We start from the raw sequence: 19,799 nt of genomic DNA, 5'->3' as shown, positions 1-19,799 counted from the left end.
GTCACCAAGGCAAACATAACCACTCTGCACTCAGGCTCAAAGGTCAGAAGGTGTTGGATTGTTTTTACATGAATACCCAAAGAGGTCACATTAACATCTAAGTATTACACTTAGGGTAAATTATCATGCCCAAGTGTCATGACCAAGTCTATATTAAATGGTGAAACCATTAGTAGAGCTTCTGAGCAGTCCTCTTTACACAGTTAAGCATTTAAAGAAAATTCAATTCTTTGTATGTTTTGTCTTGAAATAAAACTGTCTCTCATGTAGGAAACTCATTTTCAGCATGGTTATTGAAGTGAGCAAACACTGAGCTGAAGCCTTGTATTACTCTTTACTTAAGAAATGTAATTCCATACAATGCAAATTTCTGTCTACAATTGGATTTAACTACATGCTGAATTCTAGTCAAGCAAGGTTTTATGCATATACTGACATTCAGCAAAACATATATCCTTTTGCTTTAACTTAACACTAATTCATGTAGTGGAACTAATTCATTGTCTTTTTATTATGCAGGTTGCTTTTGGCATATGAGGAAAACTGAAGAGCCAAACCCAAACCAAAAACACTGCTTTTCTTTTCCAGTTGTGTGAAGAGTAAACAGGAAGCATGTGGCATGTCAAAAGAAGGGGAGGGGAGGAAGAAGCTTAGAAAGAAAGAAAGAAGGTATAATCTACACATGCTTTTTTCCACTGAAGAGTTTAGAGAAAAACAACAATAACGATGAAGTTGAAGAAAAAATGACAGACATCAAAACTTCCATGGTCACAGAGTATTTTGACAGGCAGCATTTGGTATTCCCGGATGTTTTAAAAATAGTTCTCCAAAGAGGAAGAGAGAAACATGATGTGCAGCATTTTGTCGCTGATTGGTCTGACACATGACACTGAAACATCAGCTCACTTTGAGCAGTGCACCTAACATTAGAATACTTCAGAAGAGCAGTACTGAAGAAACAAAAGATGTTTTAATAAGCTCCATATGGTTTTTCTAACAATGATAGTTGCAGTGTCATAGATCTGCCTGGTGTCTGTATGCAACTTGTTGGCAGACGCTTAAATGACCAACACATATTTGCAAAGAAAAACCCCCCAAAAAGTGTAAGGAACCCAGGCTGCCAGTCTCTCATCGCTTGGCACAGAAACACCATGCAAATTTCATGACCACAGCATGTTGCCGCTGCCAATTCTTTTGCTTTGAGTTGGATTCACTTGTACATTGACAAAAGCCTAAGGCATTCATCTTTTATAATGCTGTTTGGGGTTTTTTTCGGCCTTTATTTGACGTAGTCAATAAAAGATTTAGGGCATTGGTTAATTCTGTGGGTCTAGTCAGGTAGACAGTGCTACAGCTGCTGTTGTGGTGATGAGACCAGCACTGGAGGGATGGAGGGAGGCAGGGTGCAGACTGACAAGCAGACAGACAACCATGGCTGCTAATATAGCAGAGAGGGAGGTGCTGATGGCCTGTTGCCAAGGTGACACGGGCCAGCCGGGTTCTGTCTCATTTGCAGATGCAAACGAGACCTCGCAGCTCCCACAGACGCTCGCTAAGCCTCCTCTGGAGACGCAAACTGAATCCCCTCCTCCCCAGAGAGCTGCTCCTGCATACACCTGAGCTGAGAAGAGAGGGGAGGCACAACTATTTATTTGCTTTTTGCGTTTGCTTGTGATGTGCCGCCTTTGTACCCTGTCTTGCCTCCTTTGGGAAAGAAGAATTGCTCAGAGTTTCTAAGTGTCCAACAACCCCCACAGTGACATCTTCCCTCCTTGTCTCCTCACCCATTCCATTGATTGTCTGTGTTGAATTGGCCTTTTCAGCGAGGGGGATGGATGGCAGCATGCACTGTTGAATAACAGCCCTCAGCCGACGCAGCACTCCACCCCAGCGACAACAAAAAGGCAGACTTCTTTGTTTGGCTGGAGGTAAACAGCTGGGAACAGATGATGCTGGCCCGACTGATTTATGTGGCCACAGCTACTGTGGTGACAAGGTTTTGTTGTGATAGGGACAAATACATGAAGGGAGACAGAGGAGGGATAGGATCCAAGAGAAGTCAAAAAGTCCCTAAATAAATATGTTTTAGAGTATTTTAGACGCTTATTTGTGTGGGATTATTTGGCTGTCTGAGGATGTATTTTAGTATTAGAACATGTAAAATCTCCTGAATTTATGCCTGGCATCCAAATTACTATCCTATTTTAGGACCCATACAATGGAGACTTTTGGAAATGTTGCTGACCCAGACCTTGTTTGAGAACTCTGTGATTGTGTTTTGTGCTAGGATTTATACAGGGAGTGCAGAATTATTAGGCAAGTTGTATTTTTGAGGAATAATTTTATTATTGAACAACAACCATGTTCTCAATGAACCCAAAAAACTCATTAATATCAAAGCTGAATGTTTTTGGAAGTAGTTTTTAGTTTGTTTTTAGTTTTAGCTATTTTAGGGGGATATCTGTGTGTGCAGGTGACTATTACTGTGCATAATTATTAGGCAACTTAACAAAAAACAAATATATACCCATTTCAATTATTTATTTTTACCAGTGAAACCAATATAACATCTCCACATTCACAAATGTACATTTCTGACATTCAAAAACAAAACAAAAACAAATCAGCCACCAATATAGCCACCTTTCTTTGCAAGGACACTCAAAAGCCTGCCATCCATGGATTCTGTCAGTGTTTTGATCTGTTCACCATCAACATTGCGTGCAGCAGCAACCACAGCCTCCCAGACACTGTTCAGAGAGGTGTACTGTTTTCCCGCCTTGTAAATCTCACATTTGATGATGGACCACAGGTTCTCAATGGGGTTCAGATCAGGTGAACAAGGAGGCCATGTCATTAGTTTTTCTTCTTTTATACCCTTTCTTGCCAGCCACGCTGTGGAGTACTTGGACGCGTGTGATGGAGCATTGTCCTGCATGAAAATCATGTTTTTCTTGAAGGATGCAGACTTCTTCCTGTACCACTGCTTGAAGAAGGTGTCTTCCAGGAACTGGCAGTAGGACTGGGAGTTGAGCTTGACTCCATCCTCAACCCGAAAAGGCCCCACAAGCTCATCTTTGATGATACCAGCCCAAACCAGTACTCCACCTCCACCTTGCTGGCGTCTGAGTCAGACTGGAGCTCTCTGCCCTTTACCAATCCAGCCACGGGCCCATCCATCTGGCCCATCAAGACTCACTCTCATTTCATCAGTCCATAAAACCTTAGAAAAATCAGTCTTGTGTAACCCAACTTGTGAATTATTATTAAGAATGACCGAACTCCCACTAGCCAGTATCAGAAGATCTAGGATCGGCAGGAGCCCAAGGTATAAACACCAATAAGAAGAGACCACACCACAATATACTGTTCACAAATTTGTTATATTTGACACACAGCAGCTGCAACAATGTAATGAAAAAAACAATAAAATAAAATACAAAATATTTCCCCCAAAATAACAAACTAAATAAAAGTGCGCGCATACAGCTTTCTCTGAGTCAATTATATGAGTGGATAATGTCTGATAACTGATGGATCGTTGGGGCCCGTTCAGTTTGTTTAATGTTTGTCCTACCACACTCCGATGAAGGAAGAAAGTTCGTAGTCCTGCAGGTATCTGAAGCTTCAATGGGAACGAAACTTTGGCTTCAATAAAACCTTGGCAAATCCTTTTCAATTTCGGGTTGGCTCGCCATCCAGTTAACTGGAACTGTGGAATCACTGCTCCTCGATGGGGCTTGCTTCAGACTGGGTCCATCTGTCGAGTCATCCTTTTACCAGATAACAAAAAAACCTGACCTATAAACAGGTCACAGGTCCATATAGTCACATTCACCGTTGTGAAACAGCCACACTTACTTAAAACATTCAAAATTGAACAATAAGTATTAGTGTAACTCTATATCTTAATTCAGCTAGCTCTGTTGTACAACAAAATTATATCACTGCAGCATCATATCCTCTTAGATGAGCTATAATTTTATCAACCTGACGGCTGACAATGTTCTCAAAAAAAAACACAGCTTCTATAGTTAACACTGTAGCTGCAGTCAGCAACTCACAGTAGCTCACCAGACTTGTGCATTATAACCAACTCAAAGAACACAACTGAAAATCTGAGAATCGGCGTACAATTGGATTAACTTGTTAAACATAAAACTGATTAGCACCATTTCTTTTGTTTTTTTTCTTAAACGTAATATGATTGCAGTCACTAGCCATTTCACACACAGAACACAGTCAAATTCTGCTAGCGTGAGCGCTAGCAGTTAGCTTAGCGGCTAGCGGACTCGCCGTCCCGTTAAGTCTGCCCTTTTTATCCTTAACAAATTAGGTTTTCCCCACTTTTCGTACTCACCGTTGACAGGGTGAAACTCTGAACAACCAAAAACAACTGCAGCAGACTTGCTTTTAACTCCTAGCGATTCGACTTCGGGAACATTAGTTTCTCTGGCACATGGCATTATATGAACAGGAACGAAATGGCAACACAGGAAATCATGTGATCAAGGTCAACAGCAAGGGTCACTGGGAGCTCATTGCTGATTGGCCAAGTTAAATGACAACAGATAATCTTATTGGTCCACATCTTCCTTTAAACATAAAAGAAAAAAGAAATGACTAAATTCTTTACATTATACATGAAAAAAAAACTACTTTCCACTGCTCTTTTTTTCTAGCTGGGCTACAACCTCCCCCACTGAACTCATGCACGCCCCGTTGCATGGCAATGGTTGGGTAATTACTGTCTGATGGGTCTGGACAGGGCAATCTAATGGGTGATAACCCTCATCCAAAATGTCTGTAAAAGCCGTGGTTAAACCCTGGAACAGAGATTGCACCACCGCTATAAGTGGATGCCCAAGTTTCACATACTGAAGGCGTTTAGGCGGTTCTCGCTCCCTATTTGATCGTCTAGCAGAACCAGGTTGGTCTTGGCTTCCAATCAGTGTCTGGTCTACTGAGAGCTCTTCAGGAGATTCATCTGTTGGTGACTCATTTGACAATCCCATTTCAGTTCGACCTGCCGCCTCAACATCCGTAGACAGGTTTGGAGCAAGAGAAGATAACCCGGGATTCAAGTCACGACAATCACTTCCAGGTGCAATCCTTTCGGTCTCCATCTCTGCTGGTGGATTTTGGTCATCGCTCACGATTTCTGTGTCATGACAGTGACTCTCAGACACTGGAAGAGTTGCTGAATCTGGACTGTCAACAGGTAAGTTACATAACTGGTCAGTCTGTGGATTGCAGCTTGGATATCGAGCAGTAGAACCTTTAACTGAGGGACAAAATTCTGGAAGTTGTGCATCTTCCCCAGAAGACACTGATAAATAAGGGTGCGTTTCTTGATGAATGGTGACCGTAGGTATCTCAGAACTGGGGGCGTCTCTGAACCAGTAATTGGGGAAAATCTCATCCTCAGCCTCTGAGAATTGATCGGAGTCTGCAACTGGACTGAGACGTGTTGCTGGCCTGCGTCTTTGTGTCTGCCCTACAGGCTTGTCACTACTCTCGTTGGGGAGATAGCCACAAGGGAGTAATAGGTCCCTATGCAATGTCCGCAGTGGACCATCTTTCTTCTCAGGTCTCACAGTATACACTGGAAGGGATCCTGCTCTGCTTACGACTATGTAGATGGCTGCCTCCCACTTGTCTGCAATCTTGTTTTTTCCACGAATGCGGACATTTCTGACTAATACTCTGTCCCCTACCTCCAGATCTGAAATAGTCACACGCCTGTCAAATCTGGATTTATTCTTTTCTGCTATCTTGGCAGCATTTCCAGTAGCTACCTTGTAACTCTCTTGTAAGTGGGATTTCAGATTTTGCACGTACTGTGAGTGTGAAATCTGTTGCTCCTCTTTCACCGGCAGCCCAAAAGCCAAATCCACCGGCAGGCGAGGCTGGCGACCGAACATAAGCTCGTACGGTGCAAATCCAGTCACCTCATTCCTGGTGCAATTATAAGCATGAACAAGGGGCTTCACAAAATCACGCCAGTGAGACTTGTCTTTGTTTTGAAGAGTGCCTAGCATGTCCAGCAATGTGCGATTGAACCGCTCCACTGGATTTCCTCTGGGATGGTAGGGAGTAGTTCTAACCTTCTGTATGCCAGCCATCTGACAGAGCTCTTTTATTGTGCGAGACTCAAAATCAGGTCCCTGATCACTGTGCAACTTTTCTGGGAACCCGTAATGCACAATAAAATTGTCCCATAGGCACTTAGCTACTGTGCGAGCCTTTTGATTGCATGTTGGTATAGCAATTGCATACTTAGTAAAGTGATCAGTGATCACAAGGATGTCTTTAGCTCCACTTTTGTCTGGTTCGAGAGAGAGGAAGTCCATACAAACCAGTTCCAGTGGCCTTGTGGTACTGATGTTGACTAACGGTGCAGCTCTGTCAGGCAACGCCTTTCTGCGCACACATCTACCACAGGTCTTTATTTTCCTCTCTACATCCAAGGCCATTCTGGGCCAATAGAATCTGGCCCTAACGAGATCTAATGTGCGCTCAATGCCCATATGACCTATATGGTCATGCAGACTGCTCAAAACAGTCTCTCTGAGCTCTGGGGGCAGTACTAGCTGGTGAGATACCCGAGACCCGAGCTGGCGTCTCCGGTATAAGATGCCATTTATAAGCTGAAACCGACCAACCTCTCGAAGTAGGAGTGGAAGATCTGGAAGTTCACCCCTTAAAGTAGGCGGTGGGCTTACCCCATGCTCAAGTTGGGATATGACATGCCTTAGACATTGGTCAGCTCTCTGTTTATCCATCAACTCAGCCTCAGTCAGTTGAGGAATAACAGGCAATCCTCCAAACTCATCTTCTTGTCCATAGCAGTCAGGCACAGCATCAGAGGACATAGCAAGAGTTTCAACAAGAGTAACACAGCCATCCAAACTCGGATTAACAGAGCTGGCGCTATACACTGACTGTCTTTCACAAATGGCTTTCACAACCGCTTGGTTGGCTTCCTCGAGATTTTCAAGATCAGCGAGATGACCCTGAGTGAACTGGAAAATGCGCTCCCTCTCTTTCTGGGATTTCAGATCATCCACAAGAGCTCCGTGGGGTCTACGGGATAACCCATCCGCATCCCAGTTTTGCTTCCCAGGACGATACAGCAGCTTGAATGTGAACGTAGACAAAGCTGCGAGCCATCTGTAGCTCGTTGCATCAAGTTTTGCAGTCGTCAATATGTACGTCAAGGGATTGCTATCAGTGACAACAGTAAAGTGATTCCCATATAGGTAGTCACTAAACTTTTCTGTTACTGACCACTTAAGCGCCAAAAACTCTAATTTGTGCGCTGGGTATCGAGACTCGCTATGCGACAGCCCTCTGCTTGCATAGGCTATGACACGTAACTGCCCTTCCTGCTCCTGGTACAAGACAGCACCAAGGCCTGTAGTGCTAGCATCAGTGTGGAGCACATAAGGCTTTTGAGGGTCAGCGAACCCTAGGACAGGGGCAGTTGTCAGCTTTTCAATAACTGACTCAAATGCCTGCTGGCAAGCTGATGTCCAACGGTTCCCAAACGGCTCTTTGGGATGGTGATAATGCTCTTGGCTGTCTCTTGATCTACCCCTTTTGGTTGATTGAGGATAGCCCTGAGTCAGATCATTGAGGGGCTTCACAATGCTGGAATAGTCTTTTACGAACCTTCGATAATAGCCAGCGAACCCAAGAAAAGATCGCAATTCCCTGAGGGTCTGAGGAACTGGCCAAGTACGAAGGGCAGAGATTTTCTCTGGATCTGTCTCAACTCCATTTCTGGACACTATGTGTCCCAGGTACCGCACTGAGGTCTGGAAAAACACACACTTTTCAGGTGATAACTTTAATCCAAACTCTCTCAACCGAGTGAGCACCTCCAACAACCTTGTTTCATGTTCTTCCAGGGTCTTTGAGAACACTATCAAGTCGTCGAGGAAAACTAGCACCTCTTTCAAATGCATATCCCCCATGCACTTCTCCATTAATCTTTGGAATGTGCTTGGCGCATTTGTCAGGCCTTGCGGCATGCGGTTAAATTCCCAGAAGCCCAAAGGGCAGACAAAGGCCGTCTTGGGTTTATCCACTTCATCTACCTCGATTTGATAATATCCAGACTTTAGGTCAAGCACAGAAAACCACTGGGAACCAGAGAGAGCCGCGAAGGTGTCTTCAAGCTTAGGAAGCGTGTAAGCATCCTTTATTGTCTGAAGGTTGAGTTTTCTGTAGTCTATGCACAACCGGACCTGGCCATTCTTTTTACGGACTACCACAATGGGCGAAGAGAAGGGAGACTCGGACTCTCTGATTACACCTGTATCAAGAAGCTCTTGAATGTGCCTACGGACAGCCTCAATGTCTTGAGGGTGTAGCGGACGAGCACGGTGTTTGAAAGGAGCCTCGTCTGAGAGCTTGATGTGGTGAGTCACCTTGTCGGTTCTTCCAAAGTCCAAGTCATGTTGCGCAAATACATCTGGCATGTTGTTAAGGAGTCGTGTGATACGACCCTTCCACTCGGGAGGGATTGGGGACTCTCCAAAGTTGAAGTTACAATTGGCCTCTTGAGTGAGATCTGCCTTTTGCAAGTTAACCACACTCTGCTCCTTTGACAAAATACATTGGTAAGCGCTAATGTCAGCAATTTGACATTTAGCAGGAATGACAATGTCATGTTCAGATTGGTTGGTAATCACAACTGGAAGCCTAAAGGGTCGTTGTTTGGACAGGTCAACCAGACAAGTGTTCACTAGCAGACCACCAGGTAGAGAGGAACTGGAAGGCTGCTCAACAACAACTGATTGTTCATGCTGAAGACCGCTGGCAGTAGAGACACCCTCCAAAACCACTGTGGCCCCTGCTGGGACAACCTGAGAGATTCTGCCCTTCAGTTTTACAACACCATGGTGACTGACGTTAGACTGATTGTGTCTGAGTTCAAGCACCTTAATGACCGCTTTGTAGCCGTGAGGAAATGTCTTGGGATCTCCTGGATTAGCTTTGCAATAAATGTCATACAACACATCAAGTGTATTTGTCCCTATGAGTAAGTAGGACCCTGAGGTAGCTCGAACGTCAGGAACTATGAGAGCTAATGTGGGCACCTCAATAGACATACCAAGAAATTCTTTTGGAAAAGTGACAGTAGTTTCAATGTAGCCCAAATAAGGTACAGCCTGTCCATTCGCCCCTTCAACCTCCAAGAGGTCATAGAGAGGCTTGATGTCCTGCACTGACATGTGTTGTTCATAAAAGGATTGGGGGATAGTAGTCACTTGCGAGCCGGTATCTAGCAGACAACTAAATGTTTTACCTTCAATTATCACTTCAGCAGTGCTCCTGGTACCAATCAGACCCTTTGGAAGCCTGAAGGATTGCTTTTCACTACTGGAGTGCTCTAGATCCACACACTTGCCTGCTTTGCTGACAATCTTTACGTCTGTGGGACGCTGCGCATGTTCTTCAGCCTCTGTCTGTCCCACAACAGAGACTGGATCTAGTTTAAAGGTGAACTGGAGTCGCTGGGACAACTTTGACTTTCCCACGCGTGCTGCCTCCTCTCCAACTGCTTCTTCTTTTCAATAACTAGTGCAGAATTTGCAGGGTTTGTACAAGAAGTGGCAATATGCCCATCTTCCCCACAGTGAAAACAATACCAAGGCCTGGGCCTGCCTGTCTGTTTTACTCCGGCTAATCGATGCACTTCTTGATGTGTGTTGTCCATTTTCGATTTACAGGTTGTCTTTTTAACCGGTTTCTTGTTGGCACGCTCACTTAGCTTTTCCTGTGATGCAAATGAGGCTAGCTGACTCTGCAAGCTAGCTATCTGCTTTTGAAGTTCCTCAATAGCTTTCGGACCACACTGTGGGCTTTCTCTTACGCCTGCACAAACACAGGAACTCTGAGCATGGACAGATACTCGTTTTGATGAACCAATGTGCTTTTTCATCCTATCAACCTTTGCAGCTTGTCTATCTTCTTCGGTACGCAACATTAGCAAGAGCTCTGAAAATGACGGTGGACAGTTTTTCTTGTGTTCAAGTTGCAGACTGGAGAGCAATCCACTATCCCAACACCCCCTACAAAACTGCTTGAGGAGATGTTTGTCTACATCATCAGGTGGAATACCCCCCCTTTTTACTGCTAAATTTAGTGCTAGCTGTAAACGATGGAGGAAAGCTGATGGTTTCTCGCCTGGGTCCTGAAGGGTATTCATGAACTGAGCAAAAAGCTCCTCACCATCCTCTACAGCGCCGAAGGCTGAATCGAGCAACTGCAGATAGGCTACTGGGGGTGCGCTGGGACTCAAGCACTTCACCACATCAACTGCAGGTGGAAGCAAATTCTCTAAAATCTTCCTGGACACCTGCAGATGGGTCATACTGGGGTCACTTAAAAGCAGCTCAATGTGTGAGCGCCAAGTCTCATAGTCTGTCTCATTGTTAGGCCTGGGAGTTTTCCCTGAGAAGGAACGGATGCGCATTGAAGAATGGATCTGTGATCCAATGTCATCCTTCCTTAAAATATGCTCAACAACGACCTTCTGAACTTCAGGGGGATTTACATCACTAATCACTATTGAAGGCTTCTGTACACGCAAGGGTGGAACTGGAGTTGAGACACCTTGGTCACTGCTTACCCTTGAGGGACCTGAAAGCAACTGGGGCTGTGGTATTGGTGTCTCATCAACAATGCTATCATGTAAGACAGAAGGTGCCTCATCTGTATTCTCAGTTGTCTCACAGATTTGTGATATCATCTCTTTCAATACTTCCTCATAGGTTTTGCCACTGAGCTTAGCCAAGCCCTTTAATTCAGCCAAGTATGACTTCGTGACACCTTCACCCACCTTAGCAGTGTAAACGCTTGCCAAGGCCCTCACACAGTAAGAGACATTTGGTTCACCCTCTGCAACATACTTGTATGGCATAAGAGGCTCTAAAGCTTCTACAGCTGAGCCACTTGAGTACTCAACAATCAGGTTTTGATGAAATTCTGAGGTAGCATCATCCACTGGCAAAAGGGTTTTAACACCACCATACTTTTTCAAAAACTCTAAAACTTCTTCATCTTTCTCTGATTTCGTGATCCCACTCACAATAACTGCATTGGGAATTTTTACACCTGAGCGCTGGACAAAATCCATGTCAGACACAATTTCTCATTACTGATGTTTAAAAATTCTTAGGCTCCTGGCTGGCTCGCCACTTATGTAACCCAACTTGTGAATTATTATTAAGAATGACCGAACTCCCACTAGCCAGTATCAGAAGATCTAGGATCGGCAGGAGCCCAAGGTATAAACACCAATAAGAAGAGACCACACCACAATATACTGTTCACAAATTTGTTATATTTGACACACAGCAGCTGCAACAATGTAATGAAAAAAACAATAAAATAAAATACAAAATATTTCCCCCAAAATAACAAACTAAATAAAAGTGCGCGCATACAGCTTTCTCTGAGTCAATTATATGAGTGGATAATGTCTGATAACTGATGGATCGTTGGGGCCCGTTCAGTTTGTTTAATGTTTGTCCTACCACACTCCGATGAAGGAAGAAAGTTCGTAGTCCTGCAGGTATCTGAAGCTTCAATGGGAACGAAACTTTGGCTTCAATAAAACCTTGGCAAATCCTTTTCAATTTCGGGTTGGCTCGCCATCCAGTTAACTGGAACTGTGGAATCACTGCTCCTCGATGGGGCTTGCTTCAGACTGGGTCCATCTGTCGAGTCATCCTTTTACCAGATAACAAAAAAACCTGACCTATAAACAGGTCACAGGTCCATATAGTCACATTCACCGTTGTGAAACAGCCACACTTACTTAAAACATTCAAAATTGAACAATAAGTATTAGTGTAACTCTATATCTTAATTCAGCTAGCTCTGTTGTACAACAAAATTATATCACTGCAGCATCATATCCTCTTAGATGAGCTATAATTTTATCAACCTGACGGCTGACAATGTTCTCAAAAAAAAACACAGCTTCTATAGTTAACACTGTAGCTGCAGTCAGCAACTCACAGTAGCTCACCAGACTTGTGCATTATAACCAACTCAAAGAACACAACTGAAAATCTGAGAATCGGCGTACAATTGGATTAACTTGTTAAACATAAAACTGATTAGCACCATTTCTTTTGTTTTTTTTCTTAAACGTAATATGATTGCAGTCACTAGCCATTTCACACACAGAACACAGTCAAATTCTGCTAGCGTGAGCGCTAGCAGTTAGCTTAGCGGCTAGCGGACTCGCCGTCCCGTTAAGTCTGCCCTTTTTATCCTTAACAAATTAGGTTTTCCCCACTTTTCGTACTCACCGTTGACAGGGTGAAACTCTGAACAACCAAAAACAACTGCAGCAGACTTGCTTTTAACTCCTAGCGATTCGACTTCGGGAACATTAGTTTCTCTGGCACATGGCATTATATGAACAGGAACGAAATGGCAACACAGGAAATCATGTGATCAAGGTCAACAGCAAGGGTCACTGGGAGCTCATTGCTGATTGGCCAAGTTAAATGACAACAGATAATCTTATTGGTCCACATCTTCCTTTAAACATAAAAGAAAAAAGAAATGACTAAATTCTTTACATTATACATGAAAAAAAAACTACTTTCCACTGCTCTTTTTTTCTAGCTGGGCTACACTTGAGATATTTCTTGGCCCAGTCTTGACGTTTCAGCTTGTGTGTCTTGTTCGGTGGTGGTCGTCTTTCAGCCTTTCTTACCTTGGCCATGTATCTGAGTCAGAGGTGGGACCAAGTCATTGTTTTGCAAGTCTCAAGTAAGTCTCAAGTCTTTATCCTCAAGTCTCAAGTCAAGTCTCAAGTAATGTCAGGCAAGTCAGAGTCGAGTCTCAAGTCACTGGTGTAAAAGTCCGAGTCAAGTCACAAGTCTGAAACTTTGAATTTCAAGTCCTTTCGAGTCTTTAAAAAAAAAAATGAAAAAATAATGTTGCAGTTATATGCTAAATGTAAATATTAGACCATGTAATTTTAAAATCTGTGTTTTTCTCAACACATGACAAAATAGTGAACTTAGAAAATATACACAAATTGTGAAATTGCACCTCTTTAAAATGCAGCTCAATTAAACCTAGCTCCAAGAATAATTTTCACGGACAGTTCTGAGATAAGCTGCATGTTATTCTTGGATGCGGTTGTAGGACCAGCTTTAAAATCGCATGACAAAAATATCATACACATTAAAAAAAACTGTATCACCAACGTAGCCTGGAAAACATTTGCTAGTTGGATGAAGTCAGTATATTTATAATTATACGGTTCTTGGAGTGAGTGCATACACTCATGAAGTTTAGTAACTTCCGGTCACTGCAACAAGCCCAGGTACAGTTTACCGACGGATGGGTGCAGGACCTTGAAATGCACCGTGTAGAACGAAAGACCATCGTACATATCACAAGTTTACCAGTCTCACAAATTGTCGTCATAAATACACATTCGTTAACCGTTTATTAATAGGACCTTTGAGCTCAACGGTAATTAATTAGTAGTGGAAATAATTTCTGGTACCCATCACAGAAATGTAGCAGTGACAATAATACTGTATGCTGTAATCGTACTGGACAATTGGTGATACAAAAAACCTGTTTTATCCTGTGAATAAAAGTATATGTTTTTATCAGTGTACCATAATAACAGAAGCGAAACGCAAAATTGTGTCAGGATAATTTACTATTTATGCACAATAAACAAAGAAGCATAGCGCAACAATTTCTGTTCAGCGCCAGACTTGCTTGTAACCTATATCACTAATTATGTTATGAAAATGACGTATTAACTACTAAAAAACACTGACCTTCGTGTAAATGCTTGGAGCAGACTAACCTGTGAGCTGGAGTGTTCTGGGATGTTATATTTGATCTTTGAATGGCTGCAATCCAGTCGCTTCTTTGTTACTTCGGAAACATGGCTCGAACAATTTCTCTTCAACGACGTAATCCGATAACAACCGATCTCTTTACCCGTCGGCTTCCCGTGGCTGTCATGCGACCGGCTATTGCAGTTAATAATACAACAGCTTCTTGACATTTTTGTGTTTCTTTTTATCGCTGTATAACTGATTTTAATTGAAAGCCTGCGTGCGCTAGTACCGCTTGCCACGAGTTCCCAGAATCCTTTGCGGTTCTACCCGTGAATGACGTCACATTTTCAATCTCTATATAATATGCATGTTAAATTTTATATTTGGGGTAAAATATCAAGTCTTTTCAAGTAAACCGGTTCAAGTCCAATTCAAGTCCCAAGTCATTGGTGTAAAAGTCCAAGTCAAGTCACAAGTCTTAGAACATTTTTTCAAGTCAAGTCTAAAGTCATAAAATTAATGACTCGAGTCTGACTCGAGTCCAAGTCATGTGACTCGAGTCCACACCTCTGATCTGAGTATTGCACACCTTGTGCTTTTGGGCACTCCAGTGATGTTGCAGCTCTGAAATATGGCCAAACTGGTGGCAAGTGGCATCTTGGCAGCTGCACGCTTGACTTTTCTCAGTTCATGGGCAGTTATTTTGCGCCTTGGTTTTTCCACACGCTTCTTGCGACCCTGTTGACTATTTTGAATGAAACGCTTGATTGTTCGATGATCACGCTTCAGAAGCTTTGCAATTTTGAGATTGCTGCATCCCTCTGCAAGATATCTCACTATTTTTGACTTTTCTGAGCCTGTCAAGTCCTTCTTTTGACCCATTTTGCCAAAGGAAAGGAAGACCTGGATGGCCGCTAACTTTCTGCTTCTTAATTCAGATAAAACTGAGGTTATTGTACTCGGCCCTGAAAATCTTAGATATATGGTATCTAACCAGATTCTTACTCTGGATGGCATTACCTTGGCCTCCAGTAACGCTGTGAGGAACCTTGGAGTCATTTTTGACCAGGACATGTCCTTCAACGCACATATTAAACAAATATGTAAGACTGCGTTCTTCCAATTGCGCAACATCTCTGAAGTTAGAAATATCCTGTCTCAGAGAGACGCTGAAAAACTAGTTCATACATTTATTACTTCCAGGCTGGACTACTGTAATTCATTATTATCAGGATGTCCAAAAAACTCACTGAAAAGCCTTCAGCTAATCCAAAATGCTGCAGCAAGAGTACTGACAGGGACTAGAAAGAGAGAGCAGATTTCTCCTGTTTTGGCTTCCCTTCATTGGCTTCCTGTTAAATCCAGAATTGAATTCAAAATCCTGCTCCTCACATACAAGGTCTTAAATAATCAGGCCCCATCTTATCTTAATGACCTTGTAGTACCATATCACCCTATTAGAGCACTTCGCTCTCGCTCTGCAGGCCTACTTGTTGTTCCTAGAGTATTTAAAAGTAGAATGGGAGGCAGAGCCTTCAGTTTTCAGGCCCCTCTTCTGTGGAACCAGCTTCCAGTTTGGATTCAGGAGACAGACACTATCTCTACTTTTAAGATTAAGCTTAAAACTTTCCTTTTTGCTAAAGCATATAGTTAGGGCTGGACCAGGTGACCCTGAATCCTCCCTTAGTTATGCTGCAATAGACATAGGCTGCCGGGGGATTCCCATGATGCATTGAGTTTTTCCTTTCCAGTCACCTTTCTCACTCACTATGTATTAACAGACCTCTCTGCATTGAATCATATCTGTTATTTACCTCTGTCTCTCTTCCACGGCATGTCTTTATCCTGTTTTCCTTCTCCCACCCCAACCGGTTGCAGCAGATGGCCGCCCCTCCCTGAGCCTGGTTCTGCTGGAGGTCTCTTCCTGTTAAAAGGGAGTTTTTCCTTCCCACTGTCGCCAAAGTTCTTGCTCATAGGGGGTCATATGATTGTTGGGTTTTTCTCTGTACCTATGAAGCGCCTTGAGGCGACTTTTGTTGTGATTTGGCGCTATATAAATAAAATTGAATTGAATTGAATTGAAAAGTTGCCTAATAATTATGCACACCTGATATAGGGTGTTGATGTCATTAGACCACACCCCTTCTCATTACAAAGATGCACATCACCTAATATGCTTAATTGGTAGTAGGCTTTCGAGCCTATACAGCTTGGAGTAAGACAACATGCATGAAGAGGATGATGTGGGCAAAATACTCATTTGCCTAATAATTCTGCACTCCCTGTAGTCCTGCATTGGTGTCCAGTCGTGTAGCTCTTTGGTTACCCAGAGATAGGGATTGTGGGAGTTCAAGCAGTTCTAGAGAGATGTACTTCCGTGCAGTCCTCTAAAAAGTCTGACTACAATGAAGCTATTTGTAGCTAGAATGCTGACCGATTAAAAAATTTTGCTTAACAAAGAAAGCAAACAGTTCACCATGAAGAGGAAGACAACCCCAGAAAACATCAAAGATCAAAAAAGCACACTGAAAGAACAGACAATGGTTGGAGCAGACAGTTTTCATTGTTTGTCACACTCAGTTTCACTTAACGCCGAAGATGTTTTTTGCATAATATGACCTCCATCTTCTCCAATGAGCTAAGTCAAAAAAACGAACAACATCACTTACATGAACACAGCTCATTGGTTAGCTTTCCCCATAGACTGTATAGAAAAGATTGGCTCAGTCACCGAGATGCCACTTTTTGGTCTCTGAAGTAATTTTTGTTGCTGTTTGTTTTTGGATGAGAGAAGTGATCACATTTGGATGAGAGGGCAGAGAGCAACTAGTATTGGCAAGCTTTGTTAGGAAGCTCTATCCATAAAGTGTCCAATTGCAATACAGATAGATCTGCATCTGCTAATTAGTGCTAAATAAAAGACTAATAAAATGCTAGATTTTTACACATCAAAACTTAAAGGAAGAGCTTGTCGGACTGCATTTTGGAAACACATTCATGTGGACATAGCACAGCTTGTAACACTGGGTCCTCAACATAACTGACTGGTGTTTCAGACTTGAAAAAGGGTCATTCAAACATATGAACTGTAGCAATTTAAAAAATGAATTAAAAATAAAGTAGCAACAAAATATAAATACTACATTCAAGCTTATTATATCAACTAACAATCAATCGCCAAAACTGCATTATTATGTGCTGCGATTTGATCATTTGGAGGTACAGCATACAAGGCAACCGTAATGAAACTGCCACTACAAGTGTGGCTGACACACACTTATGAGAAACACCACATATGCCACGCAGACCAAATCCTGAATGGTTAAATGGTCATGAATAATTAGGGCATTCTCTCACTGAGCAGATGTCTCTTTTTGCAGAGTGCTCCTTACAAGAATGAATGGCAGTGTGAGATAAGCCTGGTGGAGAAACAGAGTGGGGGTCTTATTTGATAGAAGAGGACAAGAGAAGAAGATTGGATCGTGTGGCCTGAAATACAGTATAACACGTGTGCACAATCACACACGTGCATATATAATACCAACTCTCACAATACCCTGTAAGTGCTGATCAATGCCTCAGTCCCACTGACCCTCCCTTAAAATACACAACACCAACAATGACATTATTTGTGAGTGTACTTAAGTGTGGAGGGACTGCACTGACGAAGGCTTACTTCAGCTACATAGTCAGCATGTCAGTCAACCTAAAATTACCCACGTTGCCCTTCAAATATTGATAGAATAATCACCATCTCTCCAATACACAGGGGCATATCTTCAAAAAATTTTCTTTTTTTTTTTAAAGATTGCATCTCTTTCTGCAATGCTTGTTCTTTAGTACAAAGATACCTTAGTCTATTCATTGGCTTTGCTTGTTTCCTCACATGTTAAGTTGTTGCATCACACCCTGATCACGCTGTAAAAGTTGTGTGGTCGTCTCTCAAAGAGAGGGGACTATCACAGAACGTGGATAAACCCGTAATTGACAAGGATATTAAGTGAAGTGGATAGAGAGGATATAACAAAAGGGCTGTGTGAAAGCTAAGCCAGGGAATACAGTTTTCATGATGCATTTTTTCCACTTTTTTCCGCTTTTGCTCCTACAATAATCACTCACAATGTTATCAGTGTCTACTTTCCCCCTGTAACCTGGCATCTGGTCGTTTGGCTATTTTAGTGCTCAGCTGATTCTGCTCAAGTCCAGTCCTCCATATTTAGTTTACCCTGAGCTGATTTCACTGATGAATTTTCTCCAGTTTGGAAAAATCTGCTCTGGACATTTAGGACATGTAGCTCACAGCAGGAAATAGGGAGCAACACACATGATATCGCGTCACTACTGGTACAGTAACTACACAGGACAGCTACCTAAAAGATTCCCATACTAGTGCAATCTGTCATCATGCAGACTTTTTACTAGGGTGTTGGCAGTTTAAACCTGGCTAATGTATGAGATGACTACACTGGACTGTTGCTGTCTCACCTGTTCCTCTCTCATGTCATGTCTAGAAAAATCCAGAGCTGAAGCAGGCGACTCCCTTGTAGCTAGTCTTACAGTCTAGTCCTGGACACAGAGTGTCTCGGGATCAAGTAAAAATAGAACCATGTATTTCACATTCTTAATCATGGTTGGAAAACTTACAGAACTCTGAAAAAGAGGTGTTGTGAATGCAGTTGCAAAAGCTTAGCTTTGCAGGACTTGTTTTGGATGTGGTCAGAGCAGAAACAGAAATAATCTCTTTATTTCCAAATAGAGCAGGGAAGTCTGATCACATGTGGCTGCCTGGTTATATTGGCCCAGTGTAAATCCAGTGTGAGAGGTATTATAAAATGCCAAAGCAGAACAATATGGAACAATGACCCAGGCGATTGGGGTCCATGCCCATGCAAAGACAAATTTTAACACTCATTTACTGTTTTTAGATATACTTGGATTAGTTTTTTCTTCTTCTTCTATTTTAACACTTTCACAAGTGGTATGTAGGTATGTTTATATGAATGGATTAACCTTCACAACCTAGCCACTCTTGATGAAATCTAAGATGACAAGCTTTGTAACTCTTTATATGTGGAGTGTTTCTTAAGCTTACCTGCTTAACATCACAATAGTCTGATTGGTTTGTGAAGTAACATAAATTAAGGGCTTGCAGGAATAACGCCAATGAGGTAAATTAAGAATGGCAGATTGGTCAACACCTCTTAAATTGATGCTCAATGACCATATGTATTTTTAAAGTCATAGACCAATGGTTTCATAATGGTAAATGCACTACCAACAACTAAAGGTCATGCAATGAAGGGAGTATATTCAGCAGTCTGGCACACTGATTCAGCTCAACTGACTATGCACATAGTCAGTCGTTATAGCTGTCAACAGCCTGAAAAATGACTGTGATGGCCTGAGTACAGGCTCAAGTGATCGCCACCATTCCATCGTAGTTACAGTGTATATTCAGGCTCACACCTATACATGTCTGCTAAGGAAAGCAAGTGAGACATCAATAAATAGATTAGTCTCTGTGGAATCAATTAAAAGCTGGGGGGGGGGGGGGGGGGGGGCTGTGTGACTTAAGAAATGGAAACAATACCTGGTTGTTTTGAGGGAGGTGAGGTGAAATTACAGAGATGGAGATTTTACATGATCAATGGTTAACAAACAATTTAGCACTTGAAGTTTATTGATTTCAACAACTTCCTGTGCATGCTGCAGAGATTGTGAAAAGCCTTGAAGGGTCTAGGTATGCCTGTATTATGAACAGAACAAAGAAATGAGTCAGAAGTAGACACTAACAAAGACTCATCAGCTATGCTGTGAGGAGTTTTTTCCCCCTGTGCTTAACTCAGTTGAACCAAGAAAGCTGCTTCCCCATTGCTGCAAAAACCCCTATAGAAAGTGAATCATGTGCCTATTTTGGAGATGAAATTGTTTGACAGTGAAACAGCTTAATGTCAAAAA

The sequence above is a fragment of the Mchenga conophoros genome, linkage group LG11 (assembly GCF_057382185.1).
Source record: "Mchenga conophoros isolate Kocher_MC1m ecotype Shallow Benthic linkage group LG11, M_conophoros_male_GT1.1, whole genome shotgun sequence".
NCBI lineage: Eukaryota > Metazoa > Chordata > Actinopteri > Cichliformes > Cichlidae > Mchenga > Mchenga conophoros.
The sequence above is the reverse complement of the archived record's forward strand: the minus strand, read 5'-3'. Positions refer to the sequence as shown.